The sequence below is a fragment of the Rhinopithecus bieti genome, unplaced genomic scaffold (assembly GCF_001698545.2).
Source record: "Rhinopithecus bieti isolate Rb0 unplaced genomic scaffold, ASM169854v2 scaffold_5626, whole genome shotgun sequence".
Classification (NCBI taxonomy): domain Eukaryota; kingdom Metazoa; phylum Chordata; class Mammalia; order Primates; family Cercopithecidae; genus Rhinopithecus; species Rhinopithecus bieti.
The window spans coordinates 1737359-1761934 of NW_016805666.1; the positions used below are offsets into that span (position 1 = coordinate 1737359).

General features: G+C 43.2%; 1 protein-coding gene across 4 annotated transcripts in view; it reads left to right on the plus strand.

Annotated features, from left to right (window-relative positions):
* Window positions 1-21132: 21132 nt before the first annotated feature.
* The window catches only part of LPP (LIM domain containing preferred translocation partner in lipoma), a 748953-nt gene continuing 745509 nt past the window's right edge, over window positions 21133-24576 (plus strand). The window contains exons 1-2 of one of the 4 annotated variants that reach the window (XM_017873421.1): window positions 21133-21829; window positions 22424-22715. The gene's annotated coding sequence lies outside the window, so the exon portion shown is untranslated. Of the gene's footprint in view, window positions 21830-22423; window positions 22716-24576 lie in introns of those variants that run through there. The other 3 variants (XM_017873422.1, XM_017873424.1, XM_017873420.1) reach the window with 3 other exon arrangements.

Below are 24576 nucleotides of genomic sequence, written 5' to 3' on the forward strand. Positions count from 1 at the left end.
GTTTTTTCACATGGAAGTTAAGATGTATACACAGCAAGAGAAGTTAAGAGCAGTAGCTGCATAGCTTCTTAAGCCCTATGCTCAGAAGTTGCAAAACATCATTTCTGCCATAGTCTTCCATTGGTGAAAGCAAGTCACAAGGTTGGCCCAAATTCAGAGGGTAGGTGAGTAGACTCCACCTTTTTATGAGGGGAATAGCAAAGTTACATTACAAAGGTGTGTACATGAGCATCAGTGAGATTATTGTGACCATCTTTGAAAATATGCTACTGCCCTGACCAATGACAGTTTTGCCTTAAAGATATTACATTTGATTTTCTTATTCTTTGATATTTAAGGAAGATAAAGCATTTGAAAAAAATAGTTTGGGCCGGGCATGGTGGCTCATGCCTGTAATCCCAACACTTTGGGAGGTTGAGGTGGGTGGATCACCTGAGGTCCGGAGTTTGAGACCAGCCTGGCCAACATGGTGAAACACCGTCTCTACTAAAAATACAAAAACTAGTTGGACGTGGTAGTGGGTGCCTGTGATCCCAGCTACTCGGGAGGCTGAGGCAGGAGAATCACTTGAACTCAGGAGGTAGAGGTTGCAGTGAGCTGAGATCGTGCCACTTCACTCCAGCCTGGGCAACAGAGAGAAACTCTGTGTCAAAAAAAAAAAAAAAGAAAAGAAAAGAAAAGAAAAATATAGTTTGGGAATCAAAATATCAAAATATATACAAGTTGTAGAGAAAGAGAAAATAAATCTGAGTTCTTCATTGATCTTTGCTAGTGTAAAGCTTAATCTCCTGCCCACAGCTTACTCATATGTACCCTGTGCACTGACTTGGCCTCACTCAACTGAGACTTCTTTTAGGATTCCAGTCTGTCATGTGTCACTGGGAAATGACCCATAAAAGTTCAGACCGTGACACAGTCAGGCCAGTGAAGTCATCAGAGATGCACGGGTCTTGCTGCTTCCTGGCAATTACACGCTGCCTGAATGAAGTTTATCACAGAGAGAAAGTGGCCAGTTTTTATAAAAACATAAAAAAATGAGCCAATGCATATACGAATATGGATGTTTTGTAAAGACCATAGATAGCTCTGATTTCTTCACCTAAATCAATTTGTTTCCCTAAAGCCTCTGAGCAGTTTGTGACACAAGTATATTATTCATGTGGTTGTGCTTCATAGCAGTAGAAGTCTGTGTATATCGTTTTCTGTATTCAATCAAGCAGCTTCTGGATGCAGCTCTCCATAGGGGACAATAACAGCTGACATACAGCACACACTAAGTGCCAGGCACTCCTAGTGCTTATACATGTTGACTCATTTAAGCCCATGATAAGCCTATGAGGCAGGCACTATTATCCCATGTACACATTTGAAATTCACGGTGGTTGAGTGACTTGCCAAAAGCCTAAATTGTAAGTGGCAGAGCTGGGACATGAACCCAGGTAGTCAGTTATGTCAGTGCCCAGGTTCTTAACCACTACATTCCACAATCACTCGAGGGACATGGGACTTATGTATATGGTGCCTTCCCTGTCTGTGGAGCACAGATATTCCTGGCTCCACATGTGAACAATGAGGCTTTTTATGATTACATATAATCCTTGGAGTCTGATTCAGTCGGTCTAGGGCAGACATTCATAGACTAGTGAAGGATAGACAACATGGAATCAGCCTAAATGCTTATCAATGGCAGGCTGGATAAAGAAAATGTGGTACATATGTACCATGGAATACTATTCAGCCATAAAAAAAGGAGATCATGCCCTTTGCAGAAACATGCATGGAGTTGGAGGCCATTATCCTTAGAAAACTATGACAGAAACAGAAAATCACATACCACATGTTCTCACTTATAAGTAGGGGCTAAATAATAAAAACACATGAACACATAGAGGGAAACAGCAGACACTGAGGCCTATTGGATGGTGGAGGATGAGAGCAGGGAGAGGATCAGGAAAAATAATGGGTACTAGACTTAGTACGTGGGTGATGAAATAATCTGTACAACAAATTCCTATGACATGAATTGACCTAAATAACAAACCTGCACATGTACTCCCTGAACTTAAAATAAAAGTTTAAAAAAATTAAATAAACAGAAGAAAAAATGTAATAAACAATTGGGTTTTTTTTTTTTTTTTTTGAGACAGAGTTTTGCTTTCGTTGCCTAGGCTGCAATGCAATGGTGCGATCTCAGCTCACTGCAACCTCCGCCTCAGCCTCCCAAAGTGCTGGGATTACAGACATGGCCCACCATGCCCAGCTAAAATTTTAAAACATAAAATGAAAAGTCTAATAAATGAGTTATAGCAAAAGTGCTATGGGCATTCAGAAGAGAAAAGATATTTCTGTCTGGAGAGGTGGGGATCTACAAAGGCTTCATGGAGAAAGAAAAACCTGATTTGTATTTGGGCAGTTGAGACAATATATAAATATACAGAGTGATCACCTGTGGTTGAATGAACAGCGTAGAATGGCCTCTACCCATATCCGTGCAGCAGGATTCACTACAGGACTCTGCACTGTGTTGACCACAACAAAGCTGAAAGGAGCAAGCCTCTGTTGATGCTTCCTAAGTATAACACATTGGAAACTCAACTCGACAATCATTGATATGAATTCCACAGGTATGTGGAAATTATTCATAAACAGTAAAATTGAAAACAAATGCTAGTTGTTTGTATTATGGCTCATTATATGTTCTATAACAGCCACAGTTTACAAGGTATAACTATGTACCTAATACATTATCAATAAAATTTCCACTGAATGTATTAAAAGTTGGTCATTTAATTGGAACTGGAGATATACATTGAGAATAAAGTGGCAGTTGCCTAACTTAGAACTAGCGTGCAAGAAAATTTAATTGTTAACTGTTGTGACAATGGGCTCCTTCAGAAGCTGGGATTGCTGAGTCTTGTGGGCCTGTGCACTGGGGGCTAGCAGAAAGGTTAACTGGGGCCAGCTGTGGCTGCAGAAGGCATGTGTTCACTTCAGAAGGCAAACAGCTCAGAGAGAAAGGCTTTGGCGTTAAGTTGTTCCAGAAAGAAAAAATGATACTCTAAGAGATTGGATGATGTAAGAACCAAGAAAGAATCAGAATTAGCTCTCTGTAAATAAGCATTAATAATTGTTATGGTACTTCGACATTATAATATCTGAAACACAACAACTGAAGTCCCTGAAAACCAAATTTGGTTTTATCTTCATTTAAGAATTAAAGAAGGCTAGGTTTTGAAGGGGCCTTAAAGTGCTCTTAATCTAAACTCATTTTGCTCTAATTTTAGAGCAAACAGTTCCTCTGGATCTGAGGAGGCCAGTTGCCCAATGTAGGATGGTAAGTTGGTTTATATAGAGATACAACATGTTCTTCTGGTGTTTTATGTTTTTGAAAAACCACTTGAGTATTTTCTTGAGATTTCTACTTGTCAAGTTTACAAAGCTACTGATATTGAAACTTACTTGCTATACTAACCAAATGCAAAGAAATGCTACACAGCTGGTAGAAGAAGACAGAAGAAATGGCATGATGTTTCCATTCTTTTGCTCTTTTGGACCTGCCTGAAACCCTAGGACAAATGACTAGTTATTCACTTAGCAATTGCCTATTGATGCTTACTATAACCAAGGTGATTTCAAAACACTAAATGGCCTTGAAGAACTCACAATACAGCAAACACATGACAGCATTACTGCCACTACTTTATGATTACTACTACCACTACTTCTAATATGAGATATGAAGTATTAGATACCTGAAGAGACACATAGGAAATTGGAGGAGAGTTACAATAACAATGGTTCAGCCGGGCGCGATGGCTCCATGCCTGTAATCCCATCACTTTGGGAGGCCAAGGTGGGTGGATAACCTGAGTTTAGGAGTTTGAGACCAGCCTGGTCAACATGGCAGAACCCCATCTCTACTAAAAATACAAAAATTAGCTGGGCGTGGTGGTGGTGCTTGTAATCCCAGTTACTTGGGAAGCTGAGGCAGGAGGATTGCTTGAACTCAGGAGGCGGAGGTTGCAGTGAGCCGTGATTGCACCACTGCACTCCAGACTGGGTGACTGAGCTCTCAAAAACAAAACAAAACAAAATCATAAACAAAAACAACGGTTCTACTATCAGAGGAGTCTTCGGGAGAAGGTGTTGCCTGAACTAGTTTTGAAGGACAGTAGGATTTGTATCACAGACATTTTAAGTAGGCCAGAAGAGGTGGATTTCCTAGCAATTAAAGATGTGGAGGTGGAAAAGCATGAGGTAGGTCCACTAGAACACAGAGGACAGGAAGGGGAACAGGGAGAGAGAATGCTGGAAAGGATGACTTAGGGATAATATGCCATAGAGGTTATTTATAATATATTTTCTTGCTTACATATTCTCTTGATGATAGAAAACGTTTTTAAAATATAAGTTTATCTTTATAATCCATAATAGGCAATTCATTCCATAAAACTTGAAAAGTAGAGATTTCAAAAAATTATACTTTTATTACTTAATAACTTGCTCTACTTCTTTCCAGTATTTTTTTTCAAGGACATGGATATCTAGATTCAAGAAAAAATTGTTCTAATCATACTTAATTGAGTTTCTCAAACCCATGTTAAATTTTCCATGAGAGATAGGTCCTTTAAGAGAAATTTATGTACAATTACAGGATTAGTCTCCTAAGAGATAAAAAGGCAGAATGAAAGAGATAAAAGGAAGCTTTTGCCAGAAGCTACTGTGGGAGGGCACTAATCTCTTCCTGTTCTTGCAGAGACATAGATTTGTTCAATCATGGGTGATCTTAATCGGTGAGCATGTTCCTTTAGCACTTCCTCATGAAGTGGTGGCTATTGACCATCAAAATTGTTTGCCAATCGTACACACCATCACTCACTTCCCCATTCTTTTTTTTAAATTTTAAAAATTTTACTTTATTTATTTTTTTGAGATGGAATCTCGCTCTGTCTCCCAGGCTGGAGTGCAGTGGTGCAATCTTGGCTCACTGCAACCTCTGCCTCCTGGGTTCAAGCGATTCTCCTGCCTCAGCCTCCCCAGTAGCTGGGACTACAGGCGCACACCACCATCCCCAGCTGATTTTTTGTATTTTTAGTAGAGACTTCCCAGGCTCAAGCAACCTTCCTACCTCTTTGTATTTTTAATCTCCATCTCCTGACCTCGTGGTCCGCCCACCTAGGTCTCCCAAAGTGTTGGGATTACAGGCGTGAGCCATCATGCCCGGCCCCCCATTCTTAAGTTCTTAATTTTGCTTCCATTCTTGGTCCATAGAATATGTCTTAACCCAGTGTTTCTCAGACTTTAGTATGTGTAGGAATTACCAGGAAGTCTGGTTAACGTGCAGATCCTGATTCAGTAGGTCTAGGGTAGACTGGAGATTTTGTCTTTTGTCTCCTCTCCTCTCCTTTTCTTTTCTTTTTTCTTTCTCCCAACAGAGTTTCACTCCTGTTCTCCAGGCCGGAGTACAGTGGCACGATCTCAGCTCACTGTAGCCTCCCTCCACCTCCTCAGCTCAAGCAATTCTCCTGACTCAGCCTCCCGAGTAGTTAGGATTACAGGAGCCCACCACCATGCCTGGCTAAGTTTTTTTTTTTTTGTATTTTTAGTAGAGATGGGGTTTCACCATGTTGGCCAGGCTGGTCTCAAACTCCTGGCCTCAGGTGATCTGCCCACCTCAACCTCCCAAAGTGCTGGGATTACAGGAATGAGCCTGATATTTTGTATTTCGAACAAGCTTCCGGGGGATGCTCTTGCTACTGGTCCAGGGACCACACTTTGAGAAGCAAGGCTTTAGGGTACTTTCTTTTTCAAACCAATTCTGTCTTTTTGCTGCTTTCACACAAGCAAAACAAATTAACTTGTTCACAGCCTGTCTTCTGCAAATCTATAAAGATATCCCTTTAATCACTTTTGGTAAATTATCATTGCCGGAAAAGCTGAAACCAATGGAATTTTTATTCCTTTCTAGGTGAAAGGTTTTTACCATCTGGATGCTTGGATGCTTAAAGGACTGGTTGCTTTTTTTCTTTACTCCTGACGGGTGTAAGTGTGAATAGCTTGTCTTTGATTGTGTTTTGAATGCAGGGGACCTTTGGGCTTGCATACTCATGTAAAACTGCCGCTTAGGAGCATCTCTGTAATTGTGCCCTCAACCATTGTTTCCGAGCAATCATCCTGCTTTCTTCCTAGGGGGCTTCAATCATTCTCAGGTTGTATCTCTGACCCCCCCTGTCTTACATAGATCATTCTCTGTTTCTGTTTAATCTCTTTGTGCTATCCTCTATAACCCAGAAGACATTCTCAAGTTTACCCTCTGTATTATAGACTAGATTTTCTCAGGTCATTTCTGCTTTTGGTTCTTCTCCCCAAAATGGAAGTTAATTCTACTATTGCACTTTTATTTTCCTAAAATACTTTTTTTCCTTTTATTCATTTCCCATTTTAGTCTGAAACGTTGCCTGCTGTCTTTTCATGTTGAGCTTTCTTTTATAATTCATGTTTTGTTTCAAAAGGCAATGCCTTTAAGCTCTTAGAGAAAGAACGCCAAAACATTCTTTATTATTTTCTTCTGGTTCCTCCAGCAAATCTTTTCTAGAAGGTTGTTATCCCTTTGTAGCTCCAGGATGATGTTCTCTTTTCCCTTGTTCTGCAAGTGTAAAGGATATTTGTCATTATTTGCTCATCTCAGCATCTGTATCCCCTCCGCACACACCTATGTTTGGAGAATATTCCATTTTATGAAGCAAAGTTTGCCTTCCATATAGAAACTAAAAATACGAAAAAACTCACTAAGTCTTTCTTGCAATTAGGATGCACAGAGTATGCACTGCCAGCCAGATGTGTACGTTCCAGGCATTGACTAACACAAGTGGTTCAAGGAAGCAGAGCAGAACTGGCCACATCCAGTTTCCAGACACAACATGACAGCTATTTTGCAGGCAGCACCCAGTGTTAAGGATGCTTGGGGTGCAAGTAATGTCCATAACCAGTAGTTGCTTTAAGAGTGTCACCATTGGACTAAATAGTTTCATTTGTGGTATAGCGATTCTGAACCTGTTCTTTCATGTCAAAGTAGACGCTAGAAACTACTCAACATCTTTTTAGTAAATTATTTCCCACTTATGTTGTCAGAGTCCAATTCACTACTTAAAACTGAAAATCCTGCCTGACACAATCAATGCATTCTAAATAGACCCCGTGGTCTTATTTGCTGCTTACATTTCTTAAAATGAGTTATAATCTGCTATTTTGATACAGTAGACCCTTGATTTCCACTCTATCTACTTAGGTCCTTGCCAAATCCATCCTCAGAGGAGAACTGGATGTCATACTCCAGTTTTGGCTCAATTCTTGGTGTCCTCAGGCTTTTTTCCTGTGCATGTCTGTTGGTTGGAGCTGAGATTTTCCAGCTCTGAAAAAGTAGAAATAAATGTCTAATGGTGAAAGGGATACCTCACCAGTACTCTGCTGGATACAGAGCTTGCCCTAAGGCCCAGAGTTTCTTCACTTATAAAATTAGAAGCCACATACATGTGTATACATGAAGGTTGACCCACAGGTGATAAGGCAGGCTAGGAGAGACCAGAGGCAAGAACTGAGCTCACACAAGGCCAGTCCCACTGCTTAGAACAACCATCCTGGGCACAGCTCTGGGCAGCCCATTAGTTGCTCAAGAATCCTCTGAGGACTTAAGTCCATATCCAGGATAGATTGCCTGCTGCTCTGCCAAACCTCAGTGCTTTCTCTGTTCCTTTCTTTGAATAATCTCCTCCCTCCTTTGATCCAAATTTTGCCAGTTCTGTTGCCTCCTTCCTCATAAGCTCATCTTTTCTTATTCTCCCCATGCTATGCTCAAACCATAATGAACTATTTTTGATTCTCTTATTTTACAACAACCTTGAAATAAATTCTGTCTTTGCATGTGTTGTATACTTTGGCTAGAGCACTCCTCATTGCCCTACATTTCTTCACCTAGCTAACACCTAATCTTCTTTCAGGTCTCATTTTACCTATTGTTTCTTTCTGCAAATCTTCTCTGCACTCCTGTTCCTCAAGACCTGTGTGCACTTCCAATGGGCTTCCATAACACTCTGACTCATCCTTACCTTAACATATATATATATATATCACTGTAACTGAATATATATATATATACTTGTTTTTATTTGTTTTTACTTGTTTATAACCTGAACTAGCGTGTTACACCTTCTTGGCCATATCTTATTATATGTTGTTCATAGTATTCAGTTATGTATCTGTTTTATAGTAGGTCCTTAAAAATAATTGTGAAAGAATAAAAGAACAAAAATAATTACTCCTCTCTGCATACCCTTCATATTTTAAAATACAATAAGTGTACACTTTGTGTAAAGTATGTATATACAGCTTACTGGCCTCTTTTTTCTCATAGAGTAGGATCCATGACGGCTTTAAGTCAAGTAATTATCATGTTCAGGAGCCTCTGCATCAATAGGTACCCAAGAAAGTTTATTTGAAGAAGTTCTATGCTATAGGGTAACCAAAATGTCAGTCACCCAAATTGGGCCACTTTTGAGAGTAAAAGGCAACGCTATTAATAATTAGCCTAAGAAGGCCGTGTGTAGTGATTCATGCCTGTAATCCCAGCACTTTGGGAGGCTGAGGTGGGCAGATCACTGGAGGTTGGGAGTTTGAGACCAACCTGACCAACATGGAGAAACCCCACCTCTACTAAAAATACAAAATCAGCCGGGTGTGGTGGCGCATGCCTGTAATCCCAGCTAGTCGGGAGGCTGAGGCAGGAGAATCGCTTGAACCTAAGAGGCAGAGGTTGCGGTGAGTCGAGATCGAGCCACTGCACTCCAGTCTGGGCAACAAGAGCGAAACTCCGTCTCTAAATAAATAAATAAATAAATAAATAAATAAAATTTGCCCAAGAAGATAGTCTTGATTTAGGATTGTCCAGGGCAACATGGATATACAGTACCCTATTTAGATAGCAAACACCATTGCCAGATCATTAATAGTTGCTTTTTAGATTTTAAGACTGAAGGTGCTGGGCCAGGGGGAGTTTCTTGCATTACATTCACTAAAAGGTCAAACCGAGTATGAAAGATGATCATCTCACAGTCAAACATCAAGCAGTGAGTTAGTGACAGGCATAGATAAACTGCCCAGGATTCTTAATTCTCTTATTCTTCATCCCAATGAATGCTATTTGTCTTTTGATTAAGCGGGATGCATGCAATGGGAGACATCGAAATTTAGATAATTTTTTGAACTGTAATAATTAGTCATTATAACATAGAAAGAAACAAAATCAAATCTGTTTCTTCTTCTTACATCTGCCACAGCAATCAGATATAATCCTTTAATGTAATCAAAGGTAGCAAGAAAATGTCAAAGTCTTGTGCTTTAAAGAATTTAATTGGAGATTCAGCCATCGTCTCAAAGCAGCAGCCACTTTTCTTCCTTAAAGAAAAGCACTCAGAGCATTTAGACATTAGTTCAGTAATCCTCAATTTCAGAGGTTGGTGCTGGAAAGTTATCTGTATTCCACTTGGGGAAATTAAGGCTCAACATATATTGAATTTAGGTCAATTTGTGGTTTAGTAGATCCATTCTTAATAGGTTGACAAATTAAGGGTCAAATAGACCACGAAAGAACACTGGGGTTCACTTTGAAAGCAGTGGTGAAAAGATTGAGTGGGGATAGGAAAAGCAGTGTCAGAAATCATGAACTTCAACCAAAATTCCATAAATTTGCATAGTGTTTACAGTTTGTAATGTACTTTTGTAATGTGTGTACAGTTTGTAATGCATTGTTTTATCCGGTCCATGCCATAAAGATACAGAAGAAGGTGGGACAGGAATGAGGATCTTCATCCTGTAGAGGAAAGAAAGAAAAGAAAGAAAGAGAGAGAGAGAGAGAGAGAGAGAGAGAGAGAGAGAGAGAAAGGAAGGAAGGAAGGAAAGAAGGAANAAAGTTATCTGTATTCCACTTGGGGAAATTAAGGCTCAACATATATTGAATTTAGGTCAATTTGTGGTTTAGTAGATCCATTCTTAATAGGTTGACAAATTAAGGGTCAAATAGACCACGAAAGAACACTGGGGGTTCACTTTGAAAGCAGTGGTGAAAAGATTGAGTGGGGATAGGAAAAGCAGTGTCAGAAATCATGAACTTCAACCAAAAATTCCATAAATTTGCATAGTGTTTACAGTTTGTAATGTACTTTTGTAATGTGTGTACAGTTTGTAATGCATTGTTTTATCCGGTCCATGCCATAAAGATACAGAAGAAGGTGGGACAGGAATGAGGATCTTCATCCTGTAGAGGAAAGAAAGAAAAGAAAGAAAGAGAGAGAGAGAGAGAGAGAGAGAGAGGAAGAAAGGAAGGAAGGAAGGAAGGAAGGAAGGAAGGAAGGAAGGAAGGAAGGAAGGAAGGAAGGAAGGACAGAAAGAAAGTACAGTTTGTAATGCATTGTTTTATCCAGTCCATGCCATAAAGATACAGAAGAAGGTGGGACAGGAATGAGGATCTTCATCCTGTAGAGGAAAGAAAGAAAGAAAGAAAAAAAAGAAAGAAAGAAAGAAAGAGAAAAGAGAGAGACAGAAAGGAAGGAAGGAAGGAAGACAGGAAGAAAGAAAGAAAGGAAGGAAGAAAGAAAAGAGAGAGAAAGGAAGGAAGGAAGGAAGAAAGGAAGAAAGAAAGAAAGAAAAGTAAAGAAAAGAAAAGAAAGAAAGAAAGAAAGAAAAAATGAATAAATGAATAAGGCTCAGGGAGAGGAAATGACTTGTTCGGGATCACATGTTTATCACAGAGTTGGGACTGGAGCCCAAGTCTCTTGCTTCCCAATCTGAGCATCCTCCTCCCTGGGCTCAGTGATGCGGTTGAGGGCTTTATCTCAACTGCATCTCCATGGGAAACCTAAAGAAATGTGACCAGTCCTACTTGGAACTTATAAATGCCACCCAAACCACTCAAGCTGCTTGTACTTCTGCTCAGGAAATCTTAAAGGGTTTCAATTCTTTTCTGCCTATTATGCCATGTGTCATAGGCAAAGAGAAAGTTTATAATAAACTCGTTTGCTGAAAGGAAGCTAGATCTTCTAGCCAGAGCCTTTTCGGCGCCTCAGCTTACAAGCGGTAGCCACCTGGGTGATCTCCAGCTAGAGCAAATCAGGATTGAGAGGTGAGATATGAAGGCAGCATGATGTTCTGTGAGTTAGCCCGATAAACAAGGGAATACCACGTGCCTTAGTGGGACTTTGTAAGGTTCAAATGGAAGGTGAAAATACTGGAAGCTTTTTGGTTAAAAAATCATGTAAGCCTGGTGCAGTGGCTCATGCCTGTAATCCCAGCACTTTCGGAGGCTGAGGCCGGCAGATCACCTGAGGTCAGGAGTTCAAGATCAGCTGGGCCAACACATGGTGAAACCCCATCTCTACTAAAAAAATACAAAAATTAGCTGGGTGTGGTGGCACAGCTGGGTGGTAATCCCAGCTACTTGGGAAGCTAAGGAAGGATAATTGCTTTAACCCAGGAGGTGGAGGTTGCAGTGAGCAAGCTGGGAAGTGGAGTTTGAGATCATGCCACTGCATTACAGCCTGTGTGACAGAGAAAAAGAAATCATGTTAGGGCCACAAATATGAATTCCTGCCCTACTATTCTCCATAGGTATCTATTTTTATTCTAGTTTGTTTATTTTAGCATTGTGCTAACATTGTATATTCAAACTACATTTGAATTTTCCTTGTGAACATACGGTGGAGTCCACCCTACTGTAAGTGTTGATGACTGAAATAAAATCATGTGGACATTTTTGCTTAAAATTATCCTTGAAAAATACTTAGAATACAGTCCCCTTTCCTCTAGCTTTGGTACTAATCACAGTTTATTGGTTGAGCACCAGAAGTAGCAGCTGACTTTTAACTGGGGCCATGCTGAATAAAATATGGGTATCTTTATTTATTTTATTATTATCTTTTGAGACAGAGTCTCGCTCTGTCACCCAGGCTGGAGTGCAGTGGCACAATCTCACTGCAACCTCTGCCTCCTGGGTTCAAGCGATTATCCTAACTCAGCCTCCTGAGTAGCTGGGATTACAGGCACCTGCCACCACGCCCGGCTAATTTTTGTATTTAGTAGAGACTGGGTTTCACCATGTTTACCTGGCTGGGCTCAAACTCCTGACTTCAAGTGATCCGCCCGCCTCGGCCTCCCAAAGTGCTGGGATTACAGGTGTGAGCCACCACCTGCCGGCCAAATACGGGTATCTTTAAACAATCAACAAGGTAAGACAGCACTCCATGAAAAGCAGGGAAAGGTGGTGAGAACTAGTGTGGGCCAGGAGGTTCAGATCTTGTATCTCCACTCATGAGAATCCTGGTGGAGAGGATCACCATTTAAATTTAAATTGTTGCCTCTCGGGCCGGGAGTGGTGGCTCACCCTGCTTATCCCAGCTCTTTGGGAGGCCGAGGTGGTTGAATCACTTGTGGTAAGGAGTCCGAGACCAGCCTGGCTAACATGGTGAAACCCTGTCTCTACTAAAAATACAAAAAATATTAGCCAAGCATGGCACACACCTGTAATCCTAGTCGCTCGGCAGGCTGATGTGGGAGGATCACTTGAACCCGGGAGGCAGAGGTTGCAGTGAGCTGAGATTGTGCCACTGCACTCCAGCCTCCATGACAGAGTAAGACTCTGTTTCGTAAATAAATTAATAAATAAATAAAATTGTTGCCTCTCTTCTCTCCCTGCTGACACATTGAATTTTGTGGGTAGAATCAGCCAGATTTGACCAGTGATTGGAATGAGGAGTTAGGGAGAGGAAAGTCAAGAATGACCACAGGTTGTGAGCATCCTCCTCACAAGGAGGTTGGGGTACCATGAATGGAATGGAAGTGGGGAGAAGGCAGAGCCTGGGTGAATTCAATTTTGAGCCATGTTGACTTTGATGACTCTCAAAGACTGGTTAACCTGTAAAAGTCTGCTAATGTTAGCCCACAAACTCAAAAGCAAAAACGTGAAAATTTTCTATAATTGGGAGTATGCAATTAAAATTAAGTTTATTCTGCAAAGTAAAAGAAACCTAGTCTCTTTCAATTTGAGGTCTATTCCATCCCTGGGAATGCACTAACACAGACTGTCTTAGCTAGTTGGGTGAATAAAGAACCAAGGTCTGGAAATATGGGTAAAGATCTCATTAAATATTTCAAAATAATATTCCACCACAAACCATCTGGCATAGATTGCTAGGAAGATTCAAGGTCAAACAAAAGGGATCACATCTTCCCAAATATGTGTTTGTTTTTTGTCTTAAAAAGCTGTATTGTCCGTCTTATTACAGACACATAGGAAAATTTAAAAGTGACACATTTATTGGAAGAAAATTAGAAAATTTAGATAAGCAAAAAGAATGAATAATTCTACCACTTAAAAACAATCACTTGGCCGGGCGCGGTGGCTCGAGCCTGTAATCTCAGCACTTTGGGACGCCGAGGCGGGTGGATCACGAGGTCAGGAGATCGAGACCATCTTGGCTAACACGGTGAAACCCCATCTCTACTAAAAATACAAAAAATTAGCCGGGCGTGGTGGGGGGCGCCTGTAGTCCCAGATACTTGGGAGGCTGAGGCAGGAGAATTGCGAGAACCTGGGAGGCGGAGCTTGCAGTGAGCCGAGATCCTGCCACTGCACTCCACCCTGGGCAACAGAGTGAGACTCTGTCTCAAAAAAAAAAAAAAAAAAAAAAAAATCACTTTTATAGCATTAAGCATACCCTTTCAAATCCTTTAAAAAATTCCATCTATGCCTTTTCTCCCACTTTAAAATATCATGTAACCAAAAGAAATGAAAATATATGTCCACATAGAAATATGTACCTGAGTGGTCACAGCAGCATCATTCATTGTAGCCCCCAAATGGAAATAAGCCAAATGTTCAGCAGCTGATGAATGAGTAAAGAGAATATGGTATATCCATACAAATGAACATTATTTGGCCATAAAAAGGAAAAAACTATTGATACATTATGCTCCAACATTAGTGAACCTTGAAAACATGGTAAGTGGAATAAATCAGATGCAAAAGTTCACACATTCTGTGATTCCATTTATATGAAATGTCCAGAAAAAGCAAATCTTATAGAGACACAAAGTAGATTAGTAGATATTTGGGTCTGAAGATAAGAATAGGCAATGACTATAAATGGGTGCAAGGTTTCGTTTTTGGGGTGATGGAACTGCTCTAATATTAGAATGCAGAGACGGTTATACAATTCCATAAATTTACTAAATTTACTAAAAACCACTTCTGCCTAAAGTGAATGAATTTTATGGTATGCAAATTATACCTCAATTAAACTGTGTATATATACATATATATAGAAGATATATATATATATAAAATACATGTATATATAAAGAGATTTACATAGATATATATCATGGACTTCTTTCTATTCATCTAAAACTGACCTAATATCTGCTATGATGCCCATAGAGTCAGTGAGACTGTGGATTGCAGCCATGAATGAGGCAAAGCACATCCTAAAGCCTATTCCAGGTACTGAGCTCATCAAGAACTGGTAGACCTTCTTCAGCTCCATGCAACTCTCTGAAGGAACTAGTTAGGCCACCGCATGAGGCCTTGCTGCATACATCAAACCCTTGGACATTATCCTTTACCTCCTGCTTCTGTTGTTGTGTGAAGACAAAAATGTATGTGCCATGTTTGTGTTTCCTCAGCTCGGTTGTGTCTCCAGGCTCAGCACTGCCTGCCCCATCACCATCAAAGGAGGCTCTCAGCTGCCACAGTGGATCTAGCCCATCCAGTGGTCCACTGGGAGATCTCAGCAAAGCTATCTCAACAACACCCCTCTGCTTGGAACTGGTATTACGTATTATCTTTGTTTTAGGATGTAGGGTAGGAACTGAGTCTATTAATGTTTTTCTCAACACTGTATTCCCAGGCCTAATAAGGCTAGCAGGTGCATAATAACCTGTTGTTAGAGCAAAAAAGTGGCATAAACTGTCTCCCTTGTTGTTTGAGTCTCTTTGAAACTTTTCATTGGTAGTGAACACAAAAAGGATTAAAGCTCTGCCTACCAACTTCTCTGCTACAAGAGACTGGCCCCCACTGTGAGACAGCTCTGCCTGATCTCTGAAGATTCACAGGCTTCCAGGCACAATCATATCTCTTCTAAGTCCTGCACTTACCTGAGGTCAAAAGCCGTTAGATTGGTACAGGTGGCTGAGTTGGGATGCACCAAAATACATTCAGACAATCCGATCCTGTGATCTGGCAAAATGCAAATAGTGATAACATTATAGCCACTTACTAAAAACTGGGTGAAATTGTGCAGAAACACATGGGACAGATACAAATTATCATTTGTCCATATTGATTTGATTCCTGTAAGCTAATGAAGAAATTAGCTTGTGACACCAAAGACCTAGTACTCAATAAAAAGAGAAAACATTCATTTAGGAAGTCTGATCATACATTATTTTTTTACATTGGCTTTCTTCCTCCATTCTATAATGAGATGTGAAGGAGAGTAAGCAAACCTTTTATAATCTGTTTTATTTAATTTAATTTATATTTTTGAGAGGGAGTCTCACTGTGTCCTCCAGGCTGGAGTGCAGTGGCATGATCTCAGCTCACTGCAACCTCTGCCCACTGGGTTCAAGTGATTCTCCTGCCTCAGCCTCCCAAGTAGTTGGGATTACAGGTGCCCTCCACCACACCTGGCTACCTTTTGTATTTTAGTAGAGACGAGGTTTCACCTTGTTGGCTTCCTGACCTCCTGACCTCAAGTGATCTGCCCGTCTCGGCCTCCCATAGTGCTGGGATTATAGGTGTGAGCCATCACGCCCAGTCTGTAAACTGTTTTATTATCTTTAGTGTTTCATTTACTACAAGCCTGTACTACTATTTACCAAATTAAGTTTTTAATCTCTTTTCCAAAGGCTGATGCTCATTGGGCCAAGCTAGAGTCACTGTCACCCAGAGGCCTGGTTTGTATAAGACACTGGTACTATAATCTTGGAAAAGACCTATGCTCAACTATAGAAGAGGATACATAAAATATTAAAACTGTCACTTATGCTTAGTTATTTCTGAAAAAAGATGACCTTAGGTATCTTTTTGAATTTTGTTTATATAAAGTTGCAAAATAACCATGGCTTTAATTTCATGTCTATTCTAACAGCAGAACTATGTTATCAGAAAATTTATACAATTTATGTATGGTAATTGTCAGAAGGCCTAGAAAGTGCACACAGAGCACATTGTAACAAATGACTAGTATTCGTCCTGTCTCTTCCCCTTGCCGCTTCTGATGCCTGCTCAGAGTCATGGTCTAAAGAAACATGACCCATCTTCCAGAGGGACAGCATCAATTGTGTTGCTTTTCTATCCACATTGAGTGAAAGAGTGATTCACTCATTCACTCACTTACTGGATAACACTTGGTTATAAGTGCCAGGTACTGCCTTGGCTGCTGGGGAAGAGAAATGAACAAGACATGAAGACTAATACAAAGAATTCTATATTTGCATGGAGGAGATCAAACTCACTGATGAAAAATTGTAATGCGTTGGGATAATGAAATGGGCATCTTTTTGAGAAAATAGAGAAGTTATTTTCATATTAATGGAGGGAGTTTGGAAGGAATGGGCAATGGGGTAGAGATTCTGTGAGACGGGGTTGGCTGGACAGGTAGAATCTGCAGTTTTGGAGATGGGCCTGGAAAGTCTTTTAGGTTCAAGAGGAGAAAACTAAACATGCAAAAGCCTGGAGGCAGGAAGTAAAGGAAGTGGCGTGTGTATGTGTATGGTGGAGGGGGTGTTGGAGGTACAGCTTATAGTTGGAAAAGGCCATCAGGATTTGATCATGAAATAAGGAAGGGGAAGCTGCCGGGTATGAACTTAATTTGGTTGATATTATTGAACCCTATCAGTCCATTATCAAACAGCTAATAAAGACATACTCAAGACTGGGAAATTTATAAAGGAAAAAAGTTTAATTGACTCAACAGTCCAGCATGGCTAGGAGGTCTCAAGAAACTTACAATCATGGCAGAAGGGGAAGCAAACATGTCCTTCTTCATGTGGCAACAGGAGGCAGAAGAATGAGTGCTCAGTGAAGGGGAAAGACCCTTAAAAAACCATCAGATCTCATGAGAACTAACTCACTATCACGAGAACAGGAGGGGAAAATAGCCCCTATGATTCAACTGTCTCCACCTGGTCCCTCAGCCCCTCTGATTCAACTATCTCCACCTGGTCCCTCAGCCCCTCTGATTCAACTATCTCCACCTGGTCCCTCCCATGACACGTGTGGATTATGGGAACTGCAATTCAAGATGAGATTTAGGTGGGGATACAGCCAAACCATATCAGGAACATTTACAAGATTTGTGGTATGACATAGCATACTATGCTTCCGGAATATGAATTTGGTCACTGGGTAGAATGTAACATCAAACTGAAAAACTGGGAGAATATTGGAGACCACCAAGTCTAAGAACCCAATAGATTAAGAAACTGAGAATAGAGAGGAAGTGACTTGCCAAAAGGTTGCAGAGTAATTTAGGGTAAGGCAAGGACCATAAACATTTCTCTCTTGTGTCCCTCTCTGTGCTAGTCTTTTTTTTTTTTTTTTTTTGAGACACAGTCTTGCTCTGTCAACCAAGCTAGAGTGCAGTAGGGTGATCTTGGCTCACTGGAACCGCTGCCTCCCAGGTTCAAGCGATACTTGTGCCCCAGCCTCCAGAGTAGGTGGGATTATAAACGTGTACCACCATGCCTGGCTAATTTTTGTATTTTTAGTAGAGACGAGGTTTCACATGTTGGCCAGGCTGGTCTCAAACTCCCAACCTCAGGTGATCCGTCCGCCTAGGCCTCCCAAAGTGCTGGAATTACGGGTGTGAGCCACCGCGCCCGGCCCCCATGCTAATCTTGATTGCTACTTCCAAATGCCTGGGCTCCTCTTGTTGGTCTGCTTGCGTTCAGGCCCCATCACTTGAGGTTATCTGAAAGAGAAGGCTGAGGACTCCTGAGGGAAAAGGGAAGATGTGCAAACAGAGATAAGCAGGGAGAGGTAAGATGTGCTTGGAAAACTACTAGAAGCAGGGTGGAGGGTGGGGGCACGTAAAATCCTGGAAGAAATGAGGCTGAAGGAACAAGTAGGTGCCAAATTATGAAGGTCTGTGCAAACCATACTAGAGGCATTTGGCCTGATGGGTGTTAGGTTCTCAGAGGCAATAGCAGATTGGTATTTACCTTCTATCACCCATGGCCCTCTTATTCTTGTTATTTTTCTAGTAGCCTCTTCAGAACTTTTCCTCTTGGTCAGCTGTAGATCATAAGTTCCCTATGCTGGAGTGTTCAAACTGAGAGCAGATGGTCACTCAACAGTGGGTGAGCGAGGTGCCAGCTTGCCAGGGATCAGCGTGGAATTTTAGCTTACCTACCCTCAGCTGAGTAAGAGCTTACTCAACTAGGGGCCGGGCACGGTGGCTCACGTCTGTAATACTAGCACTTTGGGGGGCCAAGGGCAAATCACGAGGTCAGGAGATCGAGATCATCCTGGCTAACACGGTGAAACTCCGTCTCTACTAAAAATACAAAAAAAAAAAAAAAAAAAAAAAAAAAAAAAAAAAAAAAAAAAAATTCAGGCGTGGTGGTGGGCGCCTGTAGTCCCAGCTACTCAGGAGGCTGAGGCAGGAGAATGGCGTGAACCCAGGAGGTGGAGCTTGCAGCGAGCAGAGATTGTGCCACTGCACTCCAGCCTGGGCGACAGAGCGAGACTCCATCTCAATAATAATAATAATAATAATAAAGAGCTTACTCAGCTCTCAACACAGAGCTAGTACTTAAACTCCCTGGGCTTTAGTTTCTTCATGGATAAAATAAAAAAATAATAATGCCAAGCTAAGAAGGGGTCTTGTGAGAGTTAAGTGAATTGTGTATGAAAACTCCTTAAAGTATTGCCGGGCACTCCAAAATAAGGACTGGCATGATCTCCACAAAGGCCATGTGTACAGGACTGTAATGGATGCAAATGAAAGGCAGGACCCAAGCCCAGCTTGCCTGAAAGTCTTTTATGCCATTACTGAACCCATGAAAATGCTGCTGGTAGCCTTTAGGCCACCAGTGTGCTATCCTTGGACCAAATGACCCCACACTGCACCTGAAATTCTGTGCTCTTTTTAGTCTCTGAATTAGTAAACCAGTGTTTTTCTACCACTGAGTGCAAATTTATACAACTTTCCATTTCGTGCAAGCCCCGCACATAGGAAGTTGTAACAGGGGTTGAGAAAAATAAGAGTATGAAAGAAACCGGAACAGTCAATGGGAATGAGGCTTTTGGTGGGGTTAGCACTGACGACAACACTGTATGTGGTTCACTAAGCAGATTATGACTTGGGTGGTTATATTCCTGGGAAGTTCCTCATGAGTCAAAATTATCTTGTGTAGTTAACCTTATATGATGTTCATGCTAACACCATGCTCACCATGCTCACCTGAGCAATTCATAAACATTTCAGGAGGAGAAACATAGTGATCTTCCCCAACACACGCACACAACAGTTTCAACATAAATAGTAGCGTTTCTGGATCCAGCACAGTACTCTTATAATGTGTATGATGGAAGAAATGAACAACTCTAATTATACCTTATTAAATCTTAATCCTCATTAGGACCCTATTATTCTTTATAAGTGGGTTACTGAAGAAAAAAAAAAAGGAAATGCTTGTCAAGTCCCGTTATATTCCATGAGAATTGAGACAATCCATTTTTACTTCATGTAACACTGGAATTCTTTTCATAGTAAACAGTAGTACTCAGAATGTGAGTATGCTGAAATGTTTGAGTGAGTGAACTGTGTTTTGATAGGATCTGACCTTTTTAAAACCCCAGAAAAAAATCTCTCTAAGAGCTCATATTTCCCATTTCAAACTATGTTAGTTGCAAAGAGATAAATTCTTTATTATTCTGTGGAATGGGTGGTTATTCTCGACCTTATCTCTCTACTACTGCGTTCTTTTTTTTTTTTTTTGAGACGGAGTCTCGCTCTGTCGCCCAGGCTGGAGTGCAGTAGTGGGACCTCAGCTCACTGCAAGCTCCGCCTCCCGGGTTTACGCCATTCTCCTGCCTCAGCCTCCCGAGTAGCTGGGACTACAGGCGCCTGCCACCTCGCCCGGCTAGTTTTTTTTTTTTTTTTTTTTTTTTTTTTTTTGTATTTTTTAGTAGAGACGGGGTTTCACCGTGTTAGCCAGGATGGTCTCGATCTCCTGACCTCGTGATCCGCCCGTCTCGGCCTCCCAAAGTGCTGGGATTACAGGCTTGAGCCACCGCGCCCGGCCCTGCGTTCTTTTTTTTTTTTTTTTTTTTTTTTTTTTTTTTTTTTTTTTTTTAAGACAGTATTGCTTTGTCCCCCAGGCTGGAGTGCAGTGGCGCAATCTCGACTCACTAAAACCTCTGCCTCCCGGGTTCAAGCAATTCTCCTACCTCAGCTTCCGGAATAGCTGGGATTACAGGCGCTCGCCACCACGCCCGGCTAATTTTTTGTATTTTTAGTAGAGACAGGGTTTTGCCATGTTGGCCAGGCTGATCTCGAGCTCCTGACCTCAGGTGATTTGCCCGCCTCGACATCCTGGAATTACAGGTGTGAGCCACCGCGCCCAACCATGTTCATATTTTTATATGTGAGCATTAGATAGTTGTTAGGAACAGGTTAAGTAGTCTTACCCCTGAAATGTCTGAATTCAAATACTTATTAAGCACAAGGAAGGTGCTTAATAAATCCAATAACATGTGTTTTTACATTATTTCCTTAATTCCTGATCAAAAGAATCCCACTAAAATCCATCCTCAGAAGAACCACTTTTTGGAGTTTTTATGAATCGGTAGTTCATGGTGTACTCTCAACAGTTATGAATGGAATTATGTCCTGCTAGAGGTCGGGGCCAGGTATGGAAAGATCAAGGGATTAGTCAGGAGACCCGTATGGGAGGAGGGGAAGACAGGTGCTTGGGCAGCCAGTTATTTTGTGTTGGGCGAGTAACGTTCCTTAAGTTTTTGCCTGAAGTGTAAAGCGGGGGACTACGCTTTGTCCTATCTAACTCACCTGAAGATGCAATAGCCGGGTGAGAGACTGCTTTCATTATATGCTAACGTGAGGGATTATTTTAGATATTAATAGGAGAGAAGTACAAGGAAAGGACGTCCCAGGGCATGGAGTGCTTTCCAGGCAATGGCTGCTGCACGTCATAATCCCCTAGCACAGTAAGTGGTGGTTCTCATCGTCGTTCACCCTTACAGATGTCAGAGGGGGAAAAAAAATCCAACTCAAACTTTCCAATAACAGGCTTGTCTGTATTCAAACCAGTTCATCCCGTTCGCAGACTTTTTTGAAGCTATAAGCACAGAGCAAACTTTCTGGGCGGGGCTCAGAAGTAAACGTTAAACTCCAGGGATTCATATATTTGAGCACAGGACAGAGGAAGTTGCCCTGGAGCAACTGATTGTCATTGATATTCAGGGCTCACTGTCAACCAGGACCTTCCAGGAACTGGCTCTGGGCCAAGAGCAGTAGAAATCACTGGGTGGTCCGCGCAGCCTGTGGACATCTAACCTGCTTCAAGGCTCAGGGCTAAAAGGAAGCCAGGGCCCTTCCTGGAGGCGGCAACCCAAGTGGGAGGCAGAGCGCCTGGGCCTGCTCCTCGATCTGTTGAGTGACGACCCTGTACAAGTCATTTCTCTTCCGAGAGCTTCAGTTTCCTCACGTGCCAAGCGGACGGGTTGGAAGTTGGTCTTTGCCAGCTCTGACACCTTGTAAGTTTTGAGTCTTGCTGGGAATCCAGGGCGGGGCTCACGAGGAAAATCTTGGAAGGGGATTTCATGGCTGGATCTCTTCCACTCAGGCTCAGTGCCTTAATTTGACGCCTTAATAGTGGACGCAGGCTTTTCCATTTTCCAGGAGCCCCCTGACGCGGCCGCTTCCTCCTACGTCTCCTTCCTCTTCCTCTAGCAGGGGTAAAGTCTCCACATCTCCCTCTTTCCCTTCCTCCTTTGCAAGCTCCCTGCGTTCCCGCGTCTCCTCCTCTTCCTCTCAGGAAATGCAATGCCCTCAGTGCGCCCACCTTTTGGCAAAGCCACTGCCGGCTGCGGGTTTCCCCTCCCCCGCCAGGCGAGCTCTGCGCGGCGGCTCCGCGGGCACACGCCTTCCCATACCTTACATGGACAAATGCGTGCAGGCAAAGTCAGGAATTCAGGCCCCTGACGTCAGCCTCCAGCGCTCAGGGCACCGCACGGGAGACCAAGGGGAGGGGGTGGGGACGGTGGGGAGGAAGGAGGGGGAAAGGCACCAACCAGCAGCAGCTCCAGCCCTGCCGAAGTTTCACTTTTTGTCTGTGGGTTCGTTCCCAGGTCCCGCGCGAGCTTTCCCGGGATAAGTAGCTTTAGCGATCGGGGGACAGCCGGGCGCTGCAAGGTAAGGGCTGGCTGCACGGCCCGGGGCGCGGGGCGCGGGGCGCTGGGCGCGGGCGGCGCGCTCGAGGAGGCCAGTGTGGGGCGCGGGGCCGGGCCTGTCCGGGGCTGGGGACAATGGGAGGGGGAGTGCCCGGGCACCTCCTCCTCTGTCTCTGCCTCCGCCTCCAGCCGCCGCCGCCGCCGCTGCCGCCGCCGCCGCCGCCGCTGCCCCGGCTGCCTCCTCCCTGAGGTATTGTTGTAAATCCTTCCTTCCCCTCACCCTCCGCCCGCGGTCGCCTCGGGAACCCCCAGCCCTCCCCCGGCGCGAGCGCCTCCGGGGTGGCAGGAGCGCGGGGCGCGCGCCCTGCTCTGGCCTGGCCCGCTGTGCGGAAGTGCCAGCCGCGGCCCAATCACGGGGTGCACGCCATGGGGGAGGGGGCCCCAGAGTTTTCCGAAAGCGTCGACCCCAGGCTAGGCGGGGTTGGAGCCTTGCGCGCCCCCTGCCCGGACTTTTCTGGGCGCCCAGGGGGCGGGGCCACGCCCATCCGCTTAGAGCTTTCGCGGAATCACAGTTGTCACAGCGGAAAGGGCCTAGACCCAGTCCTCCAAGTCCTCCCATTTTACAGTTGGGGCAGCTGAGGCCCAGAGAGAAGGAGGGTCGCCCGGAAGTTATTTACTAGAGGCCAAACCATAATTCAAATAGTTGACTCTGGACTTCAGTTCCCTTCTCCAAGCGTTTCTCTGGCACCCTGTGTGTGGCAGACACTGTGCTGGGTGTGTTGGACGTTGCCCTTCAGGAGCTCAGTTGAACCTAGGAGTCAAACCTGGCCTAGGGTAGAAAGTGCTAAGTGCTGGAGGAAAGGCAAGGACAAAGTTTAAGGAAGTTGCAGGGAAGGAGTTTGATTTTCTGGTCCCTGGGACGGCCCTTTGGAGAGTCCTGCACTTAATGGGGCTTTTGAAGGATGAGCAGTTTCCTGAAGCCAGCTAGCGGCTTGGAGGAAGACATCTCTTCGAGGGAACTGTGGGCCAGAGAAGACTAAGTAGTGTGGGAAATGGAGATGAAAGTATAAATATTCTTTAGTTGGAGGCAAGGAGTTGGGGATGGGGGAGGTTGAGACATGAGATGAGCTAATCAGTGGAATTGTGCCTGGGTGCTTGGACGGGGCAGAGCCTTTGGAACCTCAGAGTCCTAGGAGAACTGAAAAATCTCTCCCACTTCCCTTCCCTTAGAAGGGATCCACTGCTTTTCCTCCCCCAACACAAAACAACCAGCGAGAACTCAGGTCTTCTCTGGGGCTTTTACTAGTATGAAACTCACTTGCCTGTGTTTTCAGTCCCCTTTCTGTTTCTATTCCTTCCCCTTTTTCTAAATGTCTTGCCTTTCCTGTAAAATTCACTCTCACTAAGGTGTTAATGACTTAATGGCTTACCTTTCCCTGCACATGTGCATTTTAAGAAAGCCTAAAGTGAAGAAAGGGAAAGTGTGGATAGGCACCTTTAGAAATCATCCAATTCCCTCTCCCATCCTCCCCCGGCCTCAACTCTTATAGACAGAAGAATAGGTAAAGGTCCACAAAGGTGAGTGCTAGACCTACAGTCTACGGTCAATAATGGTGGACAGTGCGGGGCTAGGACACCCAATAGGGTTTTCTCTACCTCGTCACCAGTTTTTCTGCTTGCACAGTTCCTGCCAGCACCAGGGGGCAGTTAAAGGAAAAAGTATGTGGGTCAGGCACGGTGGCTCACGCCTGTAATCGCAGCACTTTGGGAGGCCGAGGCGGGCGGATTGCCTGAGGTCAGGAGTTCGAAACCAGCTGGGGCAACATGGCAAAACCCTAAAAATACAAAAAATTAGCTGGGCTTGGTAGCGGGCACCTGTAGTCCCAGCTACTCGGGAGGCTGAGGCAGGAGAATCGCTTGAACCCGGGAGGCGGAGGTTGCAGTGAGCTGAGATCACACCACTGCACTCCCGCTTAGGCGACAGACAGAGACTCCCTCTCAAAAAAAAAAAAAAAAAAAAAAAAAGACTATGTATTTTGCATTTAATTTCTGCAATGCAGCCCCCAACCCCAACACCCAAACCTTTATAGTCTAGAATGTACGCTCCAGAT